The sequence below is a fragment of the Calliphora vicina genome, chromosome 3, assembly GCF_958450345.1.
Source record: "Calliphora vicina chromosome 3, idCalVici1.1, whole genome shotgun sequence".
Classification (NCBI taxonomy): domain Eukaryota; kingdom Metazoa; phylum Arthropoda; class Insecta; order Diptera; family Calliphoridae; genus Calliphora; species Calliphora vicina.
In genome coordinates this window covers 76,440,298-76,467,759 of record NC_088782.1, presented here as the reverse complement: position 1 = coordinate 76,467,759, position 27,462 = coordinate 76,440,298, and the positions used below count along the sequence as shown (strand labels likewise).

Sequence of the window (27,462 nt, the reverse complement as noted above, 5' to 3'; positions counted from 1 at the left end):
GCAGCTGAAGCATTAGCCTGGAAGCCATTTCTGCAAGATTTCACCCTTGCATACTCAGGTTCCAGAATACCACAGCCGTCAGCCCAGTGTTGCGCCAATTCATGTTCGTTTTCCAGAAATACCATAAGAAAGACCGTACTGGGCTTGGTCTTAATGCCTTTCGGCAGAGAATCTCGTAGATATGCCATGTTAGGATGGCCTTCGCGGGGTTATCCATTAACGGAATTTAGAGTGGGGAAACCACGGTATTCCCTCGCCCTGTCACAGGCCTTCATCGAGCTCATGTACCATTTTAGTACGCTCTCCATACCTGCCAAAACTAGGGTACGCGGGGTCGTTAATCCCGTTATCCTCTCCTGAGGATACCCTTGCGGGGACATGCATACATACATACATACATACATACATACATACATACATACATACATACATACATACATACATACATACATACATACATACATACATACATACATACATACATACATACATACATACATACATACATACATACATACATACATACATACATACATACATACATACATACATACATACATACATACATACATACATACATACATACATACATACATACATACATACATACATACATACATACATACATACATACATACATACATACATACATACATACATACATACATACATACATATATACATACATACATACATACATACATACATACATACATACATACATACATACATACATACATACATACATACATACATACATACATACATACATACATACATACATACATACATACATACATACATACATACATACATACATACATACATACATACATACATACATACATACATACATACATACATACATACATACATACATACATACATACATACATACATACATACATACATACATACATACATACATACATACATACATACATATGTGGCGAGTATTTCTTTACGTAAATTAAATTATAAATTATTTCCAATATTATTCCTAATATTTTGGGCTGCAGACAAATACTGCTGTGAGGCTGAGGACACCACATCACTCACTTGTATAGACAAATTATCTAACTTGTCCATATCATTTTCAAATTGCAATTGTATTGCATTTAAAATACATATGTATATGCAGGTGTTATGTAATAAAGGTCTGCACATACGGATGCCAGATTCAGATTCGCAAAAAGCTGGACATTGGGCTTTAAAAAGCTGGACAAATCAAAAAAAACTGGACATTATAAAAATGACTGAAGTTATTCCAAAAAACCGTTTTCAGTGATGTTCGTCAACATAACGAACAGTAATTCAGTCAGTTTTTTCCGATTTTAATTTTTTAATGGGTTTAGAAAAAACTGATTACACTTAATTCACGTTTCAGGTTATATTATAAACTTCCAAAAAAATCGTAAAAAATAAATGTTGAGAAAATGTAAATTTTTTTTACCTCGAAATTTATTTTTTTGATATTGTGCCATCAAAACGAATATCAAAAACGATATTATTTCGTTTTTGGGCTTTGTCCAGTTCCATAGAGATTTGTAAACAATTTTTAAAATCTGTACAAGATTCCTCTAAATTTGTATTAATATTTCAGCTCTAACCAGGTCCAATGTCATTCGGGATCCTTCTTTAGTATAGAGATTGTTTAAAATAGGAAAAACTCTTTCACAAAAAGCGTTGCTTACTGGTATTGAAAATACGAATCATACAACTTTTCTAAAATTCTCGAATACATTATTTTCACCTTTGTAATAGAACCATATCATTTGACAAATCTCTTGACATTTGTTTATAAGCTTCACGAAGGACCAGTAATCGATACATAGCTTATCGTTATCTATTCCTTCAGATATTTCAAGCTTTTTGTAAATCTTCCCAAGAAAATAGGACATAGGTGTGATCACCAAAGTCGTAACGATTTTATAACTAAATACCTAACTGCTGTTACAAAGTCTTCTAATTCCGTCTTAAAAGTATTATGTTCATTAATCCAAATGTTTTTTCAAAATGCTGTTAACTTTGGTGCCAAAAACTATGTTATATATTTTACATTTGAGGCTATTCATAAGTACGGTCATTATATCGTTCAACTCTAAAACTGTACAAGGGTCATTCTCAAGAGTTGTAAATTCCTGCATTATGTTTTGCATAAAATATAAAAATGCTTCTGATAATCCTTCACGTTTACGTTCTTCTTCATTCTCATCATTATCAGAAATTCCATATGACATGTATTCCCATAAAACTTTTTGGCATTTATTTTGTTCCTTTCTTCAAAAAATACATATACGTTTTTGCATATGTTATTACTGTGTACTAACTAATTAGTAGTAAGTAAATTTTCATTTATGGATATTATTGTCCAAAATTTCTATTTAGCTGGACAAATTCAATTTTAGCTTGAAACTGGACAGGCATCAAAAAAAGGTGGACAATCCAGCCAAGTCCAGCCCGACTGGCAACCCTATCTGCACAACATTATTTGCTAAACAAATACTGTTATTCAAAGTGTCGCTAAAAAAGAGTACTCTTTTTTTGAGTACAACAAAATCATCGAGAAACTATTAGTTGTTATTCGACTATGTTCGGTGCATGGCGTAATGATTATAAGGTGTATGCGTTACGGCAACAAATACAACAATACAAAAACAAATAACTTTTATAGTGTCAAAAACAGCTGATTAATGTATACAAACTACAGCAAAAAAAAATTTGACAAGATGAAAGTTGTAAACAAAGTAAATTAATAAAGTAGCGACAGTACTACAACAAATACAACATTTACAAAAACCACAAGCAATTTTGTTTTTGGTTTAAGGTCTGAGCTGTCAAAGTTGCCTGTTGTTGTTTTTGCTTTTGGGCTTGTTGTATTTTTCGCCACAACAACCACAAGTGAATTGACAGTTCAGACTGAATAAAAAAAATAGTCAGCTGTTCTACTGAGTCTACTTTATTAATTTACTTTGGTTGTAAACAAGCTCGAGCAAAAAATAATCAGCTGTTTGTTTAATGTCACCTTGTATATCATTACAATGTTCGGTGCTTGCAAATGCATGTACCACTTTCTTTCTTATTTGAAAGTACAAAGATCTTTCATGTAGAGCCGCGATCGGCAGACACATGAATGAAATAAACAGGATTGCGACCAGTGTTGCCAAAACGGCGGTTTTTCAGCTAGATCTGGAGGTATTTTTTCGTCGTTAGCGGGTATTTTTCTGAAAAAACCGCTAAGTGGTTTTTCTAGCTGCAAAATATTTTCATTTGGCGGTTTTCAGCGTTTTTTATGTCTGGTATTTACTTAAACAAAACTACAATAATGCCATGTTTCCACGGCAGTCTGAATTACTTAATTCGCGTTTTGAATTACGATTGCGAATCAACCTGTTTACACGACAACATTCGTAATTCAGTTTGACATTTATTTATTTCTTCTTGTTTTTTTTCTTCTGTTTACATGTTTTGTTTTTTTGTTTATTTGTTTATTTTGTTTGTTTGGTGCGAATTTTAAATTTGTAATTTGGCTATGGATAAAAAAGGTAAGTAAAAACATAAAATTGTAGCATTATTAATTAATCAAATATAATTTAATTATTATTTTCATTATTAGAAAAAAGAAAAAGTGCAAGCAAGTGGAACCAGGGCAGCCAGCGGGCTTTATTAGAGGTGTGGGCTGAAAGAATGGCAGAGCTGCTACTTCTACAAATAAATTTAACTTTAATCAGCCTTTTTATTACTTTTAATTTATTTATTTAATACAAAAATCTTTTTCTTTATTTTGTTTTGACATTTTTGTTTTTGTTATTCGATAAAAATTAGAGATGACAGTCATTCGTTCGTAATTCATAAGGTAATTCAAACTGAATTACGTACGAACAAGGTAATTCGCAGTTGAAATTTTGTATGGCGAACAGCGTTGCCGTTTTGGGCTTTTCCTACCAAATTTGGTAGGATTTTTTTCGTTTGGTAGGAAGGTAGTTTAAATTGATTTTTGGTAGGTTGGATCAAAAAGTATTTATTTACAAGATAGATTTATCGCATTATTAGAGATGCAGTTTCAATTTTCCAACTTATAACTAGGGTTTTTAATTTCCCGACCTTTTTTGATTCCCGGGAATCGGGAAATTTTTTTCTACATTCCCGGGTACCCGGCTATTCCCGAAATATATAATGATACTGTAAATTAGGAATATTATAGCCAAATTTCATATAAAAACTTAGGGCCTCATTTTATAAAACGAAACGACAAACGTTAAACAAATTTTGTATGGAAAATATTCAAGTTTCAAACCCTTTTGTCAGTATTCTTCATACAAATTGCTTACGTTTCTGAACGCTTCGTTTTACAAAATGAGGACCTTAGTGTTATAATTATTAAATATTAGAGCTTCGAATTAATTAATAAAATTTGAACTTAATTCACTAAAATCTTAATCCGTAATTAAAAAAAGCCTTTTATTCCATAAATCCATTCCTAATATTTCATTTTTTATATTCATTCCAAAGTCTTTGTTTAAACTGAATTAATTTTAAAGTTAATAAATAAAAGAATTTATTCAAACCATGATTGATTAAATTTTCGTTAAATCAAATCATTTACAAAATTAATTGAAAACATTGTCTTAAACCTTTTTGTACTAGATTTTAATTGAAGAAAAATTTATTCATTTAATAAATTTTTGAAGCTATTTTGTTATGGATTTGAAGAAGAAATTTAAAGAAATTAGAATGATTCAATAAGAAATTAATTTTATAAATAATGAATTCTCTTTTTAAATTTTCATACGATAAACTCCAAATAAATAATAATAATAAGCGGAATTAAATTTAAAGTTAATTAATAACAGAATTTATTCAAACTTTGAATGATTAAATTTTTGTTAAATCAAATCATTTACAAAATTAATTGCAAAAAATTTTCTTAAGCCTTTTTGTACTAGATTTGAATTGAAGAAAAATTTAATCAATTAATAAATTTGAGAAGCTATTTTGTTATGGATTTGAAGAAGAAATTTAAAGAAATTAGAATGATTCAATAAGAAATAAATTCTATAAATAATGAATTCACTTTTTAAATTTTCATACGAAAAACCACAAATAAATAATAATAGTAAGCGATCTATTAATGCCGAGATATAAGCAAAAAACTGTAAAAAAACTTTTCACTGTTTGTTGGCGAAAAAAATTAAGTTCTTAGTTGTTTTCAATGTATTTTCGTCAGTTTTTAATTCCCGGGATTCCCGACTATAAATCCCGGGAATCGGGTAGTGAAAAATTGGCAAAATTCCCGGGAAATTTGTAGCGGGATAAAAACCCTACACATAACGTTCCTTTAAAAAACTTGATCGGATTAGTAACAGACGGTGCTAACGTTATGGCTGGTGACGTTACTTACTAATGAAACTGACTTGTTTTACATTAAGTGCACATGTCACTCACTCCAACTCTGCTCCAGTTATGCATATATACTTTTTTCTCTCATAGTCCCAAAAGAATTAACGAGCTTAAAGAATTTCAGGAATACTGTTCTGTAAAATCTCATAAAATATTAGGTGTTTGCCAAACAAGATGGTTATCTTTAGAAGGTGTTATTGCAAGAATTATAGAACAATGGGACAGTTTAAAATTGTATTTTATATCTCGTTTTTATGACGTAAATGGTATAAGAGCAGCAGAACTGGCAGAAAGTATGTCTAATAAAATCAAAACTTATTTTTTATTCTTGACATACATACATATGTACAGTGAGCGTCAATATAAAGTATACAATTTTTGTTTTTTTTTAAAAAATATTAATGGGCTTAAAACTAGAAAAAAATAAAAACAATATTCTAACAACAACTTAAGATAAACATTAAAAACCAAAAAGACTTCATATTTAACGCGTCAATATTAAGTATACAGCCGTGTTGTTTTTGTAAAAAAACGCAGTGGATAGCAGCGGGGAGCAAAAAAATTAACCGTTATATTTTGTTACTTGTTTCAGTTCGTCATTAAGAAATATTCTGATCACACGTGCTTGTAACCAAACTTTTTTTTGTGGAAATATTTTTTTTTTTTTCATAAAAATGGGTAAACAAACCTCCTTGGACATGCGTGAACTTGTTATAAAATTACACAAGGAAGGAAAAACTTTAAGAGAAATTGGCAATTTAATCAGCAGAAATCACAACACCGTAAAAAAAATTATAGATAAATACAAAAAAAATGGAAAATTGCAGAATATTGATCATCATCGAAGACCACGACGGCTTAATAATACCCAAATTCGAAGTATAGTGCGAACGGTGAAGGCGAATCCCTTTGAAAGTGCTGTGAAAATAGCGAAAAATATGTCAGAATTATCAGGCGTAAGCGTAAGTGCCAGTACAGTACGTAGGGCCCTGCGTGAAAATGGCATCTATGGTCGAATCCCCAGAATGAAACCATACATTACAGAGACCAACCAAAAGCGACGCCTTGAATATGCAAAAAAATATGAAAATAAAGATTTTTCTTTCTGGAGCAATGTCCTTTTTAGCGACGAAAGCAAATTTGAGAAATTTGGCAAAAAAAAAAGCTTTAAAAATTTGGAGAACCAAAAACCAGGCATACGCAGAACAAAATTTGATTCCGACCGTTAAGCATGGTGGTGGCTCGGTAATGGTGTGGGGTTGTATGGCCGCAGGTGGAGTCGGAAACTTAGTGTTCATAGAGGGGACAATGAATAAGGACGACTACCTTAAGATTCTAAGGGATAATTTGGCACCCAGCGTTGAAAAATTAGGCTTGGGCCAATCTTGGGTCTTTCAACAAGACAATGATCCGAAGCATACTGCTAAGCTGGTGAAGGAATGGTTACTGTACCGCACCCCAAAACACCTCGATCACCCCCCCAGTCACCGGATCTGAATCCTATTGAACATTTGTGGGAACATCTTGACAAACAAATCCGGAAAAGAACCATAACCAGTCAGGATATGTTAAGATCAGTTTTGGTCGAAGAGTGGCAAAAAATTTCTTCAGAAGTTACAACGAATCTCGTAAATTCTATGCCGAGACGCTTACATCCCGTTATAAAAGCAAAAGGGAAGCAGACAAAGTACTAAAAACTTTTTTTTTTTATAAAATATATTTTTTGTATACTTAATATTGACGCGTTAAATATGAAGTCTTTTTGGTTTTTAATGTTTATCTTAAGTTGTTGTTGGAATATTGTTTTTATTTTTTTCTAGTTTTAAGCCCATTAATATTTTTTTAAAAAAAACTAACATTAAAACAAATAAGATGTAATATAAGAAAAAATAAATAAATAAAAAAATTTTATACTTTATATTGACGCTCACTGTATATGATTTTAAAAAAAATGGTAGGTTTAAAACGATTTTGGTAGTTTTTTGACAAAAATTTGGTAGGAATAAGATTTGTTCAGTGGCAACGCTGATGGCGAATCATGTAATTCAGTTCGTAATTGGGGGTTGAATGACGAATGAGAGCGTGAATGACGAATAATGCCGTCGTGTGAACATGGTATAAGTGTATGCCAAGTTTTCTTTGTATTGTTTTTGTGGTTTATCGATAAATAGTGTTTTGCACATATCTAAGACAAAATCTAACGGCATTTTTTTAGTTTTTTCTTTTTTATTATTATTCTTAGAAGCAAGTGAACTAAAACGGTGGTAAAAAAGAAAAGTTTTTAAAAAAAATTAATTTGTTGAAATAAACAGAAAAACTAAAATATCAAAACTATTTTTTATAAACAAATATACACATCGGTAAGAAAAAATATAAATATATATTTACAATAAATTTAAACAGCTTATTGTTTCTTATTTTACTGAAATTTTTAATGCAGCATAATGGGGAAACCAACCTATAGTCAGAAATTTAGAAAAGAATGGAAGTCAAATCCGCAACTTAAAGATTGGATAAGTGAATCTGACAATACATCCAAGGCTTTTTGTCGGTACTGCAATTGTAATTTGCAATGCAAATATACAGATTGAATTGCTCACGCATCTACAAATAAACACAGAACCGCAAAAGGTGGATTTAACCAACAAAATAAAATACCTTACCAATCATCATGCCGAAAAGTTCAAATGCATAAAGCTTCATTAGCAATGTATTTTTGCCAACACGGACCTATAACTCCTGTCGATCATTTGACGTCGCTTTTAAAGACCCAATTTGAGGATTCTTCTACCTGCCAAAAAATCCGGCTACATAGAACAAAGTGTTCAAAAATTGTTCGAAATGTTTTGTCGGTACACTTTAAGGAAGACCTTAAAACAGATATTGCAACTTCACGTTTCAGTCTTCTTTTAGATGAATCAACTGATATTGATAGTTAAACTTCTTGGTAAGTTTATTCAAATTTTAAATATTAATTTATTTTAACTCACAATAACTTTATTGTAGGTATTGTAATTATATATTACAGTTTAAAACAACAAAAAATAGTCTCAACTTTTTTATCGCTTGTTGAACTCTCTGGTTCAGATTCAGAATCAATAGTTCAAAGCTTAAAAAATGTATTAGAAAAGTTTCACCTAAATATGGAGAAATTAATTGGTATTGGCACAGATAATGCGAACGTTATGGTTGGTCGTAATAAAAGTGTATATGCAGAACTTAAAAAAGAAAATCCAAACTTAATTTTAATTAGATGTGTTTGTCATTCTGTACAACTCGCCATAAACCATGCAAGTGCAACACTTCCCAGAAATCTAGAGTTTTAAGTTCAGCAAACCTACAATTGGTTTTCCAAAAGCTCTGCAAGAAAGTCATCGTATAAAAACTTATACAAGGCCATTAATGATGACAAGGTATGTTCTAAATAAATTTTATTTATATATTCTTTAAACTATTATCTATTGTATGAACCTTTAAATATTACTCGTATTTGCGATACTCGATGGCTATCTATAAATGTAGCAGTCAAAAGAATTCTTAGCCAATGGTTAGAGTTAGAAACACATTTTGGTATCGCCCGTCTCTCAGAAAGATGCTATTCAGCTGAAACGCTTTATAATATGTATAAAGATCCAGTAAATTTTATCTACCTTTCCTTTGAAATCCTATTCTTTCGGACATGAATGTTGTCAACATGAGTTTTCAAAGCAATAGTTCAGATCCTACTAAGCGCCTTAATGACTTAAACGTAGCAATAAATTCATTAAAAACTAAAATATGCGATACTGAAAGACAATTTCAAATCGAAGATTTTGAAAATTACATTAAGCCAAATAGTTATTTGGGTTATCAATTTGAAACTGAAATGCGAAAATACAAACGCAATGGAATTATTACGTCTGAAAAGGAATCAGAAATAAGACAACGATGTGTACATTTTTGTATATCGCTGTTGAAGCAATTGATTCAAAGGTAAAACTTATTTTTTTTGCTTCTATATCTAATCTTTATCAAACTTTCAGATTACCAGAAAACCGAGACATTTTGTCAAAAAAAATCAAAAAAAGATGTTATTCCATGTTTGGAACAATTTGGATGTAGTCCAGAAAAAATTGAACAAATTTAAATGCAGCTCAGTAACATAAACATTATTAATTGGAAAAATCTTTCAAATACTACATCGTTTTGGTTTGAGGTTTTGCAGTAGCAGGATTCAGCTGGAAATAATATTTTCAAAGAACTAGCTGATTTTGCTTTGCAAATCCTTTTATGCCATGGTCAAATGCGGAAGTGGAGCGAGTTTTTAGTCAGCTTAATATTGTAAAATCAAAATTAAGAAATCGTTTGCAATATGAGATGGTTAATGGCATTTTGACAGTAAAGTAAGTTATTTTGTAATATTTATAATATTAATATGTTTTAATAAATATTAATTTTTTTAGGTATGGCCTTCGTCGCCATGAAAAGTGCTGCTATGATTATGAAGTCCCAAGAAAGTTTTTAGATTTAATTGGTACCTCTGAAATATACGATAATTCTGCAAATGATAATTTGGAATGGATAGATCTTAATTAATTTTTTGGCACACATTTTAATTTAAAATTTAATTATTTTTGGTTTTAAAGCAGTTTTGCTTGATAAATCGTTAATTTAAAATTTAGCGGTTTAAATCAGCGGTTTTATTTAAAGATTTACTGGTTTCTGGCGTTATTTTAGGTGCAATCTGGTGGTGCAATCATACCTAAGAATAGTTTAACGGTATCCTACGAAGACAAAAACTCATATACAAGTATATATGGACATATTTTAAGTAAAAATGAGCTTTTATTTTAATATTTATCAAAATATGTTAATTTTATTCCTACATTTCTTGTTCTATTGGCCTGAGACACGTTAATGGCCTGGCGAATTTTTAATAACTTTAAAATTTTTTGACCGATTTCTGTTTTTTATGTCTCATTAGAACGACAATTACGTACACATTTTGATTCTTTTAAATTAAATTACAAAAGTAATTTTTTAATGGCAAAATTTTTACAAAAACTGAAAAAATGCATGTTTTCCCCTTGTAAATGCATCTCAAAACTTCAGAGGGCTTGCGGCACGTCTTAACCCCAACCGATTTACCTAAAATTTTTTCAGGATGATTTTTTTTACTAATGTTCACCAAACTGGAGAGTGAGAATGGCCAAAATCCAACTTTCATTTATTAAGGGCCACCCTAATGATTACTGGACACAAAATGCTGATCTGTGCGTAATTTCATTTTGATATCGATATGTTTTATATATTTTTTAAGGTTAATATCTTTTTCGGAAATGGGCCTTATAGGGGAGCTATGACCAATTATCGGCCAATCTGCATATAATTTGGTACGGTGATTTTTATGTATATGAGTATTATTTTTTATCGAATTTTAGCATGATAAAGGTATTTATAAGATATTTATGAGTACTGAACTGATTTTCGGAAGTGGACCTTATATGGGATCTATGGTCAAATATGGACCGATATTCACAAAATCCTGTAGTATGATTTCTAAATATAAATTACGGATCTGTGTAAAATTTTGTTTTGTTATTTTTTAGATATTTGTGCAGGTTATTGTGTTTTTCGGAAGTGGTCCTTATATGGGAGCTATAACCAATTATCGGCTTATCTTCACAGAATTAGGTACAGCGATTTTGGTATATATGGGGACTATTTATGACGAATGTCCACTTAATAGCTATATTTATAAGACATTTATGCTTATTTAAGTGATTTTCGGAAGTGAACTATATATGAGGGCTATGGTCAAATATGAGCCGATCCACAAAAAATTTTATGGTGTGTGTTTTTTAAGCACGAAATTTTTCCTGAATTTTGTGTGGATACTACATTTTGGTAGGCATTTACAGACCATAGAACCATATTTCGGGAAGAAATTTGTATGGGGGCTAGGAGAAATCATGGACCGATTCCTATAATTTTTACCAGAGTTAGTCCTTTTAACATAAAAATAACGTGTGTAAAATTTGATGGTATTATCTGCAATATATTTGCACAAATAACAAAAACAATATTAAAATTATCATGTTTCTTTTAGGTTGTCTCACATTTTGTTTCATAACTCTGATACCACTGAACCGATTTTGCTGATTTTCAATACCAAACTGCTTAGGAGAACTATAAACATTTTTCTTGCAAGCTTACCAATTTTGTTTGTCTATTTTGGACGTGAGCGTGTTTTACACAGACAGACAGACGGACATAGCTCAATCATAATATATATACTTTGTTGGGTCTCAGATGAATATTTCTCAATGTTACACACGGAATGACAAACTTATATATACCCTCATTCACCACTTATGGTGGTGGAAGGTATAAAAAGGCAGTGGAACTTTGTTTCGAATGCCAAAAAATTATGAAAAAAGAAGACGGTGGAGTGAAATTTGTGGGAAAATGTTCTCTGCAAGTGCCCTTATATGTGAGGACCACTTCTTGACTTCCAGCATGATTCGTTCGGGAAATAAAGTTTTGCTTTTGCCACATGCTGAGCCTATTGTTCAGAAAATACAAGAGAAAGGCTTTTAGAACCCGAAATTTCATTTTCAGAGTAAGTAACTAACTAAAAATAAATACATTTTTACTAAATACATATGTACTTTTTTTTGTAGAACGCAATACATTGTCCAGCCCAATGAAGCAATAGTGCCACATTCAGCTGAGGGCCAAGAAAATGTAAATTTGTTCTTCACATTGGAGGAACTTTCAACAACAGCAATGCCCCCCGAAGATGACCATAAACACCAAAAAACCCAAACAGAGTAAGTGCATAAGATGTATTCGCGTTTAATATATTTTGCGTTAATATGCGCTATTTACATATACTTAATAGAAGCTTCGTTATGGTGCAATTGTCATAAAATATTTTACCGAGATTTGTATGTATTTGAGTCTTATTTTGGTTGAATTTTATTTCAATAACGTAATTTAGAAGATTTTAACAGGTTTATAGTTATTCTTGGAAATGGGGGCTATGGCAAATATGGACCGATATTCACAAAATCCAGTAAAACCATTTTTGGATAAAAATAACTGGCCTGTATACTATTTTGTTTCGATATCTATATTTTCAAGATATTTTTAAGTAGGATGTGTTTTTTCGGGAGCTATGACCAAAATTACATGCCGATTTTCATGAGATTCTGTACAGTAATATGAATTTTGAATACATATTACTGATCTGTGTAAAATTTTGGTTCAATAGCAATATTTGTTAGGTATTTATGAAAGTTAATGTGTTTTTTTTTAATTATTGGTTTAAATGAATCTTTTTTCAGTCTGTCAGATTTTGCAATGTAAGATACAAAAAATAAGAGGATTCATGAACTGGAATCCGAAAATAAAAATTTAAAAATAGAGCTGGAACAGGCCAATGCTGCTATTGATGCAATGCGCAGCATATTTACGGAAGGACAAATAAGGACGTTGATGTCACCCGGATGCATTAATTGGAAATGGAAAGACATTTCGAATGCCATTTGTTTGCATGCTTCAGGGCCGAGGGCGTACAATCACCTGTAAAAGAAGGGTTATCCGCTACCTTCCTTGTCTACTCTTCAACGTTGGTGTTCGAAGGTCAACGTAAATGAAGGTATTTTAACTGCGTCTATTGATTTCATGAGCCAAACCAACGACTTAACACCCGAAGACAAAATTTGTGTTTTGGCTTTTCATGAAATGAAGGTAGCGGAAACCTTCGAGTATAACCCTGTTGGAGATGTGGTAAAAAAACCGGCAAACTAAGTGCAGGTAATTATGGCTCGTGGTCTTAAGAAATCATGGAAGCAGCCAGTCTTCTATGACTACGATTGTAGAATGACTGAAGACCTCTTAAGCAACGTGATATGCCAACTTCAAAATGCAGGTTTTCCAGTGGTGGCCATTGTCTGCGACATGGGACCAACCAACCGTAAGTTGTGGCGAGATTTAGGTATTACAACAGGTAAGAAATATATATAAAAACACCAAAGAATACCTAACATTCTTAAAATACACCACTCACAACTACGGGAACGAACTAATAAAACGTGGCCATTTTTATGCTAAACTTCTATGGAAGGAACTCGGACTTAAAGCGAAGCTTTATCTAAAAAATGGTAATTTAATTAATGACATTATTATTCGCCTTAAATGCTATAAGAAGATGTTACACCCATGGCATGGAGCTTTACAAGATTTAATATAAACTTTAATTTTTACAAATAATAAATTTTTTTTATAATTTTTAATATTAAGTTCGTTGTTTGCATGCAATATAAAGTTACATACGATTTAAGCCTGTGTTTAACTAACTCTAACTATTTTGTAGTATTAGATTTGGCATTTATCACTTCATAAAAATAATTTTTCACTAACATTTTAGAAAAACCTTGGTTCCCTAATCCTGCGTGTCCAGATGATAAAGTGTTTACGTTTGTCGATGCACCGCACTTATTAAAATTAGTTCGCAACCATTTTCTGGACACTGGGTTGGTTTTTAAAAACGAATTGTTGAGTTCCCGTCTGATATGTCAATTACGTTTAAATTAACAAATGAACACCTGTCGGTGAAAGGAGCAGGTAAATAAATAATGTACTTAAAACAAATTATAAATACAATTTTAGATATACTTTCAGGAAGGCAAAAAGTTAAGCTTGCAGCACAACTCTTCTCCAAGGCTACCGAGACAGCTGATTTTGTTCAGCTTATAAATGATTGGTTTGATGTATTCAACTCTAGATTAGCTGATTTTAATTACCCTAGCAAGGTTAGTATATTTATTTAATGTAACAGACTTAATTAACTTTTAATATTTAAACAAAATTTCGTTTCAGGAACCGTATGGGCTTGCGTGGGAGTCCCAAAAAGAGGTTCTAAATAAAATAAATGAAGTAATGGCATCTCCAATTATACCTGGAAGAAAAAATTTTGAGCCCTTTCAAAAAGGTATTCTAATGACGAACACTGCATTGGTAATGCTCCATGATTATGTAAAAAGGTATGACATGAAGTACATAATCACAAGCCGACTCAATCAAGCCGTCCTAGAGCACTTCTTTGGTGCGATAAGAAGTAAAGGTGGTTTAAATGACCATCCGTTGCCCAGAGACTTCAAATTCAGACTTCGAAAATACATCTTGGGTATGTTTGAATCACAAATAAAATAATTATAAATTAAATTGCATATGCACAATACATATATATGGAAAAGGAAATGTGGAAGTTGATACCACCGAATGGCACAATACTTCAACCAACATTAATGTTCCAAAAACACAACTATCAGAAGATAGTGCAACGTAAGACATTGGTTGTGTTGAAGAGGTTTCCCCTGAGCTTAGTGAATTTGACGACCTTGATGAAACAAATTTAAATGATATTAGTATTCTTCAAGAGGATGCTTTGGATTATGTGGCTGGATACATCATAAAAAAACTTAATCTTGAAGAATGCGAATATCATGGAAATTCGTTTACTTGTTCGATCAAATTTCTAAAGGATTTTAAAAAAGCCAAAAGATAGTTTCCTGGCCGAAGTTATAAAGATGGAAATGATATTTCACAAAGTATACGGAAATGAAATATCACACATCCGTTTTTTACAACAACATCTTGTGGAGCAAAGCCAATCCGTTCAACTACAGGAACATATAAAAAAATATTTTTATAAATGTCGGATTCATTTCCGGATACGTCACCTAAGCAAAAGGCTCAAACTTCAAAAAGCAAAACAAAAAATAATGGGATATAAGAAACTGCTTAAAATAAATATTAAATATCCCTTATTGAACACGAAAGTATTAAAATATTTAAACAAAGTTATGAAATTTAGTTTTTATTTTCTCAAATTTTAAGTTTTATAATTAAAAATAATGTTTTTCTTTTCTATTGTCACTTTTAGCGAAGAAAATTCCTCTAAAAAACACTGCGTTCCATGAATCACAGTTGTTGAAAAGTCTATAAAGGAAACACCAGAAGTCGCAGAACTTTGCAATAAATGTACGAAGCTTGTAAAATATTTTAAAAAATCTGGAATTAATTCCAATTTACATTCTACCTTGAAAAGTTTTTGCCCTAGACGGTGGAATACTTTTTTTTATTTGCTTAAATGGGTGGAGAATAATTGGGCAGATATAACTTTCATCATGCAGGAAAAAAATGAAATGGAGAGAATTCATAACATTAATCTGAATTCTATTAATATGGTCATAAAAGTATTATGTAGATTTGAAGAAACTTCAAAAAAGTTGGAAGGAGAAAATTATTGTACTTTACAGTGGGTATATACTATGTATTTATATTCATCGACTGAAAAAAATGTGTACCGCCAACAGTGATGATCCGGATATAATAAAAACATTAAAAGAAAAGTTAATTTATCACTGAAATTAAACAGTACTTAAAAATACAAAGATATATCACAAAATTGCAATTTTTCTATTTTCACCTACAAACAATTTATTACAGTTTGAAGAAAGTGAGAAATTTATTATCAAATCAGAGTGCAAAAACCTAATGAGAAGCTTCGTTGAGAACTTAGTTGGACATAATGATATGCCTTCTAAGTCCCAAATATTGTCTTTCAATTCAGAACTTCTTCATAACGTCATGGACAATCCAGTACCATTAAACTCTGAAGATAAAATTCATCATGAAATTTGTCTTTATGAAACCACAGATGTGGAGTTCCATGACAATTTTAATATTTTGCAGTGGTGGAATTCTCATAAAGCGGAGTTCCCTTACTTATATAGAGTGAGCTGTAAATTACTAGCCACTCCAGCAAGCTGTGCTGCTTCAGAAAGGACATTTTCAATGGACCGAAATTTAATTTCAGAAATTTAAATTGTGTATTTCTGTGTGTCTGGGACCCACACAGAATGTTAAATAATCTTCCTTTTTAGAGGGGAACTGATGGGCTAAGAGTAGATCTTAGAAAGGAGATTATAATTACAATCACTCATATGAGTGATTATAATTGTAGGGATTTGGGGAAAAAGAAATAAATAAAACAGTTTTGAGTTGGGTATTTTTCTTTTTCTTTTTATATTATACATATTTCTTTTTTTATTAAAACATATTCACCTTTTTGTTGTTTTAAAGCTGGTTTACAATTTGATGATTAATTGATTTAGGTAAGTATTTTAAGGTAAGTATTTTAACAATTTTAGGTTAAACAAGTAAGAGTGCTATATTCGGCTATGCCGAATTTTATATACCCTTCACCTTTGTTGTGGATGCATTATTATTTTTTATAATTAGTATATATGTATGTACATTGCCCACTTTCAGCGTACAGCATCCTAAATTTATCAAGAACACAAAAAACAACAACAACGCCAAACGAAACAAAACACCAAAAGAAAAAACAAAATACGCAAGGCAATGAAACCAACACACATCCAAACATACGTTTAATTGTATAAAAAACAACAACAACGCCAAAAGAAACAAAATACGCAAAGCATGCACATTAAAACATACGATTTGTTGATTTTTTGTCAAAAAAACCAACACACAACCAAACAAACGTTTAGTTGTATAAAAAACAACAACAACGCCAAAAGAAACAAAACACAAAAAAAAACAAAATACGCAAAGAATGCACATCCAAAAACATACGTTTTGTTGCTTTTTTGTCAAAAAAACCAACACACAACCAAACAAACGTTTAGTTGTATAAAAAACAACAACAACGCCAAAAGAAACAAAAAACAAAAAAAAAAACAAATACACAAAGCTTGCACACCCAAGCATACGTTTTGTTGTTTTTTTGTCAAAGCATGCAATACATTGTGTTTTTTGATGAAATTTTCAGAGGTTGTCTCGGATTTTTGCTCATATCTCCGTTATTTATGGACGGATTTTGCTGATTTTAAATAGCAAAATTCTCGAAAGTATGTCTGACAGAATTGTTGAAGATTTGGATCCCGGAGATATCTGGGGCCTTCAGAAAATTGATTTCAACAGACAGACAGACAGACAGACAGACGGACAGACAGACAGACAGACAGACGGACATGGCTTAATCGACTCCGCTATCTATAAGGATCCAGAATATATATACTTTATAGGGTCGGAAATGAAAAATGTAGAAATTACAAACGGAATGACAAACTTATATATACCCTTCTCACGAAGCTGAAGGGTATAAAAAGGTAAGTTTATTTATTTTAAGTTTAAGTAAAATGCGAAGTTGATCTTATTGTGTCTGTTGCCAAGCCAGAAATGAAGGAGTTCAATTTTAATTTTAGCTAACAAGAACTATCTTCGGTTACAGATAGCCGAAGATATTTGGAAAAAATCCGTAAGTACTAAAAGGTGTTACGTTTTATATTCATTGGTAACGACCTCTGTACTTCAATATACTTAAAAATAATGTAATTTACATGCTTATGAATTAGGGTGTACAATTCTTTTCATCTTTTCTTAAATTTAACAATTTTGTTTATATAAAAATAATGACCCATAATCATAGTCAGAAATAAAGTATATTTTAATAGAAATAAAGTCGACTTTACTTAAGAGTGAACTTTAGGTCTATCATAGACAAGTTAAAGTATATTTTTGACGTTAAAGTCGACTGTAAATATAAAACAAGCTGAAGCTGTTATTAACTCATTTAACAACAGCATCAGCTGTTCTTCGCCATGTAAAACAGTTCTGCAAAAAGTAAATAAAAATGAAAAAATAATAAAAATGAAAATACTTTGATTTTTATTTACACATTTGGTAACAAATGATTGACCATAAATAGCCCGTAAGATTGGAATCTTAAAAACTAAAATTGTCAACATCATTGGTCATAAATAGAAAACTAGAAAATTAACTATCGGAGGGCCCGCCGAAGAGAGGAGGTGAAACGAAAAATAACATCATGACGACAAAAATAAGTATGGAAAGTTTCTTCGAGAAAATTAGGAACAAATACAACATTCATACTAGCAGCTTACTGAAGAAATATAGCAGAGAGATGGAGAGATTGGCTAAATTGATGGAGAGAACAACATTTTTACAAGAATGCAGACACATGGGAATCATACCAACACATGTAAGAAACAGTACAAGAACATTAAAACAATTAGTTACAACAAAAACATCACGGATAGACATAGAGAAAATAGAGACAAACTTACACGCAAAGTTATTGAACATAGAGATAAAAGATACACATACAAACACAACATATACAAGATCAGAGATCAGAAAGATTGAAAAGGAGATGAAAAATACACTTGACAAAATGGAACTTACGAAATTCAAGAACCAACAGTGGGATAAATTTTACAATATCAGATCGAGGATAAAACTTACACATTCAATGAAGATGACGAAATTGAAACACGAGAAGTTTGAGAAACTGAACCTCGTATACAATGACGACTGGTTTATTAACCACACGAGTATAGAGTTTGAAATGGAACATAAATGGTTATTATCACTGGGGAACAAGTTTGCAATACCAGTAGATAGAAAGAATTTCACACCTATACCGCTTATAGCTGACATGGAACAATGGGTTCAGGGTATAAAAGATGATACAGAAAAGGACATAACGCGATCGAAAATAGCGAACAGAATTGCATACTTCAAAAGGAATCTTAGGAATACGGAGAAAGATAAATTTATACTGAGTATATACGAGGTCACCAGGAACTTCATTAAGAAACACGAGAAGGACATAATTATAACTACGGCAGACAAGGGGAATAAAACTGTGATATTATATAGGAGAGATTATATGGAGAAAATGTACCAATTATTAGATGACAAGAGCACATACAGGAAAATTGAAATTGACCCAACAACTAGTCTTCAGAAAAGGAACAATAACTTAATTACACAATTGGGAAAAGATGGGTACATTACCAGATACGAGAAATTCAACATGACGACACAAGCGGCAGCAGCACCTGAGTTATATGGACTGCCAAAGATACACAAAGACGGAATACCACTTCGACCGATATCTGCATCCATGAAGGTACCGTGTTACAGTCTTTCGAAGTATATTGGAACAATTTTGAGGAATATTGTGTCGCCCAAATACAATATACAAAATTCAGTAGAATTAAAACGAAAACTGGAAAGCGTCTCATTGGAAAATGACGATATTATGGTCTCTTTCGACGTGGTATCATTATTCACTAATATACCGATTCACTTGGCTATAAGGAATATACTTGACAAATGGAAAACACTTAAGGAACACACGGCAATACCAAGGCAAACATTTTTGAAAATTCTTCAGTTTTGTTTAACTGATAATAACTATCTCACTTTTGACAATAAATTTTACCATCAAACATATGGTATGCCAATGGGAAACCCCCTATCGCCAACAATTGCAAATATTGTACTTGACACACTACTGGACGATGTAATTGACGAATTAAGGGCTAATAATATAGAGATTAAGTTTATCACTAAGTATGTGGATGACTTGTTTGCGATTATAAGGAAATCGGACGAAGAGAAGATATTAAAAACAATGAACGTTTATCACAATAAGATACAATTTACAATAGAACGCGAGAAGAATATGTCAATACCGTATCTGGACATCAATATCATCAAGGATAATGGAAGAATAAGGACAAATTGGTACAAATTGGTAGAATGGTTAACTTCAACTCTACACAACCATTGAAAATGAAGATAAGTACAGCGACGAATTTAATAAGGAAAGTATTACAGATAAGTGATGTTGAATACAGGAAAACCAATATTAATAGAATAAGAAAAATACTTACAAAGAATAGTTACCCAACATATATGACGAACAATTTAATCAACAAAGTACTAAAATATGAAAAACAGCAGAAAAATCCAAACACTGAGGAGGAAAAAGTTTTTTACAGTGTACCATTTATTCCCAAACTAACGGAGACAAAAACAATGAAGAGAATGATCACAGAGAAAACAACAACAATAGCTTACAAATCAAATATGACACTGAGGCATCTATTTACAAACAACAAAACAAAAATTGACAAACTTAAGAGTGATAATGTGGTCTATGAGATAAAATGTGACGGTAATGAAAGGGAGAGATGTAACTTGGTTTACATTGGTACGACAAAGAGAATGTTGGGGACGAGAGTTAATGAACACAAAACAGATATTGAAAAAGGAAAAATAACGACGGCATTATCTCTGCACGTAAAGGAGTGCAATCATAAGATGGATTTTGACAATATTAAGATATTGGACAGAGAACAAAAAGAGAACAAACGATACACTCTTGAAAGCTTAAGAATACAACAAAAAATACACAATACAATGAACACGAAAGAGGACAAGGATAATACAAAACTGCAATATTCCGCTGCAATATTTAATTATTAAATCAGTTGAAGTTCTGTGATATTAGTATTAAGTTTGACTTATAGTATATGTTTGTGTTGTAATGATTATTTATTTATTTATTAATTCTGTGTCGTGAAGTCCAGTTTTTTAAATAATAAGTTAATTGACAATGTAAACAATAGAATTTCGTAAGTTGAACTGTGATATCTTAAGTTTTTCAATGATTTATAATAAAATATTTATATGTTTTTGTCGCTAGAATTCAACAATAAAAGAAAACCCCTGAAGAAGTTTGAAACAAACAAACGAAACGTTGGGTAAATAATAATAAAAATGAAAATACTTTGATTTTTATTTACACATTTGGTAACAAATGATTGACCATAAATAGCCCGTAAGATTGGAATCTTAAAAACTAAAATTGTCAACATCATTGGTCATAAATAGAAAACTAGTAAAAAAAATAAGTTACAAGAATTTGGCAGAGATTTTGCAATTATTGAACAGTTATCAATAAAATTAGTACCAAAATATTCTAAATATGATATTAATCTTATCTTTTCCATTTTTCCACCACAAAAAACTTTTTTTCGTTAGTTGTCCCGGTTACTTTTATTGTTTACCTTTTTTGGTTTTTGTTTTAATTTTCTATGTCAGCTGTTAAGCGGTGCCACTTGTCTGTATTTTGTTGTATATTGTATGAAAACATTTTCTACATTTGAGGTGGCACTAGGGTTGCCAGATAACAAAAGTCAAATAGCTGGACGATATACAAAGTTTACCTGGATTTTTAAAAACTAACTGGACAAAAAAAATTAAAAAATGAATACCATAAAAACAAAGAAACGTAAAATTCAGTGTATGTAATATTACATATAAAACATAGATATCGCTCATTTTCTGCAACAACGTCATAATTCAAAAAAAATTGTTTCGAGGAAAACGTCTTTGAGTGTTTTATGACATTTTACTATTTCTAAAATAAATTTTCAACAAATCATGCGATTTCAGAAATAAAACCTGATTTAAATAGTAGATATTAATATCTTTCTAATCTATATTTAACCCAAATTTTTACTTGTCAAATATACGAGAAAACATGAATTTTAATTTTGATGTTTACAACAAAAAAACACTCACACAAAAAATAATTGACTTTTATGAAAACTGGTAAAACTATATGAAAAACTATAGAGCGGCGCGCGGCGCATATTTTATGCAACTATATATACTATTTATAGACTATTTAAAATACTAAAAATCCTTGCTAATTGGTATGGAAAAAAAGAACGTATCAATTTGTATACATTTTTGAAGTTATTTTTATCGCATTAATATTGACCATATCTTTTCAATTAGAATATCTTTTGGCAAAGGCTTGTCGTCAATTATATTTGATATTTCTAAAACTTTCGGAAGCTCTGATAAGTTATCCGACAATAAAAGAGATAGTTTCAAATTTAAAAAATAAATTTTGTTGTAAAGAAGTTCGCCTCTAAAATCATATCGATGCTCTAATAAGGTTGGCTACAGATTTGAAATTGTGTAAAGATAATGATAACGGTAATTTGGATTATCATTTCTTAACCCTTTAATGCATATTGTTGCCAATTGTCTACATTCCAGTTCCACTTAATTTTAGACGAATATAAGCTTGATACTAATTCAGATTCTAATTCCGAAAAATCAAATGGAGTACGAAAAGTTTCAACTAAAGATATTCTGAATCAAACTAAAGCTAAAGGAAATATAATAAATAAAAATCAACAAAATATTTGATACTTTATAGAAAAATAAAAGTAAAAATCATGCATTTAAGGGTTAAAAAGTGATTTGCTTCTAATTTGAACGTTTTTGCTTCGTGAGATGAAATCTTTTGTAATGTTGTTACAATTTTGCTTCCATAAAACTCACATTTTAACCGATTTTGAAGGCTATTAAAAATATTACTCATTGTACTGTACAGTTCTATAATAGTACTGAAATCAATTTCTAGCGATAACATTGCTGAATGAAACTCATGCATTACGCTATGCATAAAATACTAATATGCCTCATATATATCCATATATTCTTCATCATCATTGATTAGACCGATTAATATATTCTTGGCCAGCAGTAAAGAGGTATTTTTTCAAAACGCTTGTCGAAAAGTTACATGCCAATTTGTTTCTCATGGTATAGCAGATAATTGGCATGTAAGTTTTCGACAAGCGTTTTGAAAAAATACCTCTTTACTGCTGGCCAAGAATATATTAATCGGTCTATTGCAACTGACTTATATATTTGCAAGCACAATTGCATAACTATAAAATTTTTTCCTGAACAAAATATTAATTAATAAAAAAAATAGTTTTCAAAATTAAAGAAATTATTTTTTAACTGGACAAATTGTATTTTAGCTGGAAACTGGACAAGACTCAAAAAAACTGGACAATCCAGGCCATTCCAGGCCGTCTGGCAACCCTAGGTGGCACCCAGTTAAAGTCGGTTCAATTTAAAACATACCTTAATTTTGACTATAGTTGGGAAATAATATAAAGCGGGTTTTTAATTTAAAGTAGTTTTTAAAAAGAACCGACTTTAGTGTTTGACTATGATTATGGGCCAATGAGTTCAATTTTGGTTAAGATTTTAATTAAAATTTAAAATTCATATTTATTTATTGTTCAAATATGGGTATGAACAAATTGAAACGAAATATCTTCTATTAATATAAATTTTATATTGATCTAAATGATTTTTTATATTTATCAAATCTTTTCAAAGTATCAAATAGAAAATAAATTTGTGTATACATTATTGTTCGAAACATAATCATCTTTGTCTGACAGTACAATCAAAGTGATATATTTTACACTTTAGAAGATTTAAGCAAAATAACATTATTAATTTATATAATATTTGTGTTATGACCTCTATTATGTTATGCACAACAAACATTTATAATTTTCGCTGCCTTTTTTGGAGCGTAGTGCAGCTCTCTAGCGCCAATTGTGCACCTCCATCTATTTTTGAGGACACCATTGGTACGCTCAATTACACTTTACATGAATTTCATTAAATTTCATTGCGGCCGATTCCTCCTCTGGAATTCTATGAGGTGTAAGAAGCCACGGTTCCAGAGGATATCCTGCGTCGCCTATTAAGAAAAAATATACGTAGTTAATTCATGAATATTAGTTATCATTTGAAACCTTACCAAGCAGCCAATAATTGTTGCAGCCTCTCAGATATTCCTGCTCAAGATGTACTCACAATTCGCTGGTATTCCAAATAAATGAATCATGGCAAGCACCAGGATGGGAAGCATCAACGTATAGAATCCTCAGCTCATGATTAATTTTTTTTATTAAATATTAGTTATTGATCTTTCTGAAAGCACTTACCAGCATTATATTTAAACTGTAGTACCCCTTCCTGTTATAGTATAAATGCTTATTATTAGAGGGGGCTATAATACGGACGTGCGTGCCATCAACGCATCCCATAACACTAGGAATGCCATGCTTCACATACATTGCCAAAGCTATTTTATGTTTCTCTTCTTCAGCTTTAGGGAAAGTTATCCAATTTGTGCATAGATGCTCTTCAAATATGTCTATGACTTCAGTTAGCACTTTGCTTACACTACATTGAGACAGGGACACGTCGCACAGTGCTTTGTCCCCATATGGGACAAAAATAGAAGGAGTTGTCGTAGAGCTTTGAAATTTGGTATGCCAATATAAAATACCTTAGTTAAGAAAAAATTAAATTTTTTGAAAAAATTCGTTAAATTGGCATTCTTCCTTCTAGATTAGGTCTGCTGTGTCCCTCCTTCTTAATCGAAGGTGGCCACGGTTATCTAATATGTTGCGGGCCAGCGGGTTTGGGTGAACTTTTTTTTAAATATTTTTGTACATTTTTCGAGATTTCAGTTTTTACAATGGGCACGTTTAGATCTTTGTGTATATTCGCGTTTTTGATATACCAGGGGGCAACTGTAATCATTCTTAGAAACTTGTTTTGGCGTCTTTGAATCTTTTCTACATTTGACGCTGAAGCCGTGCCCCATAACTGTATGCCATAACACCATATCGGTTTTATTATCATGTTATAAAGTAGAAGTTTACAACCTAAACTAAGCGTAGAGCTTCTGCCAATAAGCCAATTAATTTGAATTGATTTCAATTTCATTTGAGTCAACTTTGCATCTATATAACTTTTCCATGTAAGGCGACGATCGAGATGTATTCCGAGGTATTTCACTTCCGATTGTTGAATTATTGTCTGGTTATTGATATGAATAGGGGGGCATGATTCTCTACGCAATGTAAATGTTATGTGTGTGCATTTTTGCTCGTTGACTTTAATTTTCCATTGTTTTAACCATTTTTCTAATTCAAAAATGTGGTTTTGTATGTAACGAGACGCTTGTTGATGCATTAAACACATTCAAGACAACAGGCTACACGACTACACGAACACAAATTCTGCTGGTTACAGTTGTAGTCGTGTGGCAGCTACTGAATTATTTTAAAGACGACAGCTACAAAGTAAACAGCTGATTAATAATTCAGTGGTGCCACTTTAATAAAAAATAACCGTACAAAATTCCAAAGTAATTAAGACTGAAACAATTATTTTGAGTAAAAATATATATATGGTTATAATTAATTATGTACCTGTTATTAATTTATTTCAATATGGTTATCAGAAACTTCTCTTAATTAAGTAAAAAAAATATATTTTTTAAGCACTAATTTGATTTACATACATTTTTTTATTATATTAGCAACACTATTTCTGTTTTGTAGTTGACAAAAATAGAAATTAGCCTAATTCGGCTACATCGGCATGAGTAGTCGTGTGGCCGTGTAGCTGTGCTGTCGTTAAAATAATCGTCTCCATATAAACGTGTGCATTTTATTTTTGACAGATTGAAGTTCGTAGCCTGCTGTCTTGAATGTGTTTAATGCATGAGGGTTTTCATGAATGCTTAGAATAGGAGTATCATCAGCAAATGTTGATGTATGAGTGCGATTGTTAGTTGGCATATCAGACGTATATATTAAGTGCCTTGGGGGTCTCCAGCTTCAATGGGTTGTGCAGTACTTAAAAAGTTTCTCACCATATTTACAAGTCTATGGTGCTAAAAATCGTGTGATTGCCATTTTGGAAGAACCCATTTTTCTATGGAACCACTCACACGATTTTTAGCACGATTGTCTCATTATGTTCCACGTTTGTACGTTTGCCGTAATAAATCAGCAACGACATTTTTGGGCCATTTTGAAGAAAATCATTCTTCTCTAGAACCAATCACACGATTTTTAGCACGATTGGCTCATTTTGTTCCAAAAACGGTCTACTTTCATAATATATACGGCTTGAACCAAGCCACTACCCATATTATTTATAATTGTGTATTTTTACTTCCCGATTTTCTTAATTAGACGCTGAGTTAAAAATACCCATTAATTGGGTATTTTTACCTCCCGGTTTTTTAAATTCCCAAAATCGACGCTATCTTGGCTCACGTAAAAGCCGGAATCTTTTGAAAAATTCATTATCCTGCATGTCTGCCAGGTAGTTAAGCCTGGCATGATAAACTCTTTCAGCATTCACGTGGAACTCCTGTTCTTCGAGTTCATCCTCCATCAAATTAATATTAATTCCTCTATTAAACTTTTTTTTATAAAATCTATTTAATTTCGTTTACAAAAACTATGAACTGCAGTCAGCTGTTGAATTTATCTGTACGATAAATAAATAATTGGCAGATGAGGTCGGGTTAGCTTTGCGACAGAATAGAAGCAAATGAGACATTGAGAAAACCAAATTTCTTTAATCTGCAGTTTTTCGTTGGGAAAAAAGATAATCACCTAATGAGAAAACGGCCCTAAATCTTTATTATGACCCGAAAGAACAATCTCTGACATTACTTTTTCATTAAAATATAGCACCACGCTGTAGGTGGTCCATTCGGAAAGTAATAATGCCTGAGATTAAAGCATAAATTCGAGCTTGTCGGCTTCAATTGAATGGGGTAATGTTATTATATTCTGAATAAATTTTGTCAAAATAGAAAAAGTTACTTTAGAATTTTTTGTCAATTCATCGGCCTGCTTCTCAATTTCATTCTCTATACCGTCAATAATTTCTTCAGATTCTTCAATATTTTCATTGGTCTATTGCAAACATGCTTTTTTAAACAGGAATTTGTCAGTTTCATGGCACTCGGCATTTCCCGTATTTATGAGTTCATTGTTTTTGGCTGTTAATAAATATTTCATTAAGATATAAACATATTTATATAAATAAACGTGTATTTACCTAGTAAATATTTTCGAAACCTATAAAAAAAAATTGTATGGGACTTGGGTGGTCGTCAAAGCCGCCTCTACCTCTCATGTTACTAAAAAAGTTTTCAACAATATCCTGGTTGAGGCGGCTTGTTATAATATACTCTAAAAAAGTTTTCAACAATATCCTGATTGAGGCGGCTTGTTATAATATACTCAATAGAATGTTTTCTATTCAAATATTGGTATAATCCTTGAATAGATTTATTTGTGATTATAACATCTTTTTGAAATTGAATAATAGATTTTTTTCCAGGTATAATTACTGCACTCATTAATGAGGTCATTGTATTAAGTATATTGTTTTGTACATCAATGTTTTTCCCATACGGTTGTTTTGTGGGCAAGAAATTGGCTGTTTTTAATTTAGAATTTG

The 27,462-nt window shown here is 31.3% G+C and overlaps 1 pseudogene; it reads right to left on the bottom strand.

Annotated features, from left to right (window-relative positions):
- Positions 1-975: 975 nt before the first annotated feature.
- On the bottom strand, positions 976-26,382 carry LOC135955543 (putative nuclease HARBI1; annotated as a pseudogene).
- Positions 26,383-27,462: the final 1,080 nt, after the last annotated feature.